The sequence below is a fragment of the Hakea prostrata genome, chromosome 2 (genome assembly GCF_041222555.1).
Source record: "Hakea prostrata isolate BN-2017 chromosome 2, UWA_Hpros_2, whole genome shotgun sequence".
In the NCBI taxonomy this organism is placed as follows: Eukaryota; Viridiplantae; Streptophyta; class Magnoliopsida; order Proteales; family Proteaceae; genus Hakea; species Hakea prostrata.
Window position 1 is genome coordinate 34,859,881 of NC_142601.1, and position 1,712 is coordinate 34,861,592.

A 1,712-nucleotide genomic window follows, 5' to 3' on the forward strand; every position below is an offset into this window, starting at 1 on the left:
GAGGGTTGAACCAGGTTTGAACCAGGTTCAGTTATATTTTTTCCATATCAGCATGATTATTTTGCCTAACGATGTCACAAACTCATAGTAATGTGAGTGATTGAAATTCAATTATATATTCTCTTTTTTTTTTTTTTTTTTTTTTTATCTTTTTGCCAAGCATGTTACAATAAAGCAATGAGAGGGATTGCACCCAGATCAAGAACGAGATCAGGGAAGACTTCTCTGCCGAGAAAAAAAAATCATCAAAGCAAAAGCAAATGAAGACACCTTTTGCTTTGCGGTGGCCAAGATGGTTTGTGTAATCATGGAGTTATCTCCAGAATATTAGAAGGATTCTTGTCACCCTCATTGATATCAATAATGAAATCGTTGGCAGGTGAAGAAGAAACTTTTCCCCCTTCATTATGAATCAGCGCAGCTTGCTCAGATTGAATTTGTGCTTTCTCCTTGTTGGTCTCCTGCACGACTAAAATTGCAACAAATAGAATTTGGATAAAGAACATCAGAAGAGCCACAAAGAAAGTCACAATTCCCATCATCCGTAGTTCTTTATACCCATGCTGCCAAGCAATAGCAAAGTAAACAACAATTGTCACAAGTGAAACCCATATGATGTTGTGGTACAACAGAACTGTTAATCACGCTCTGATCGCACGGCCATGGTTCATTCACCAGACTTAGATTCCTGTCTCCTTAGAATTCAAGGATACAGAGGTACGAGCCTATAGAACAGATCCTGTTCAAGAATCATTCTCGAGATCGAAGTGTCTTCAAGAACCTATACAGCAATAGAAAAATCAGCAATTGGGTTTCTGTAAAGAATCCACAATCCAGAAGATAATGAAGTATCAGACGAGTCTGGAGATGAATAAAAAAGATCGCCACCTACACCTTGCTTTCCAGAACTCGAGTTGAAGATGAAGGAATCCATCAAGACCCTTGGTGGAGTTGTCTTCCCAAAGCTGAATTGGAGTGCACCAAAGATGCTGCTTGGATAACAACATCAGGGACACTGTGTCGTACTTCATTCATGCTTCTGGTAGGAGCCACCACATAAAAGCTCCTCTTATTGCAGCACTTCTGGCAGCCACCACATAAAAGTTTCTATTGTTACAGCAATTAAATGGGCACAACTTTGAACATGGCTTCTCTTGAAGAGATTCTTCAAGCAAATAGTCGATTTCAACGGAGCTGATACAACACGTCGATGTATTCCGTATATCTCAGCGACTGAAACAACAAAGCCACCTCCTTAACAAGCCTAGCAGTAACGATCTCGGAACGATGAGCTTTCACAGCTTTGCCTTCCTCGAATAAGCAAATACCGCAAGTTTACTGTTCGAAATCCATGGCAGCACCATCACCTTCACCACTGTTGATTTCATCCATATTCTCTTTCCCTTTCGAGGTAGAAACTGACGGATTTAGGGATTTAGTTTCCTCTAAATCTGCAAGCAATGGAGTTGGATATAGTTTCCTTCAAATCAAATTCTTATGGGGTACTCTCGCTTGCAAAAAAATTTCGTCATGACATCCATGGTTGATGGCTACAAATTGGCAGCAGAGGAGGAAGATAGACTTCAGATATCTAAATTTTCCAAATTATCACGTGTTGAGAAAAATTTAGTCGTTTCCAATTCAGAATCTGCCACGGAGAAAAGACCAACGAAATTAAATTACAAACTATTCCCTTCAAATTTCGATGGCAA

At 39.6% G+C, this 1,712-nt stretch overlaps 1 pseudogene; it reads right to left on the reverse strand.

Moving 5' to 3' along the window:
- Window positions 1-547: 547 nt before the first annotated feature.
- LOC149024250 (small nucleolar RNA U3) lies at window positions 548-754 on the reverse strand (annotated as a pseudogene).
- Between the last annotated feature and the right edge of the window lie 958 nt (window positions 755-1,712).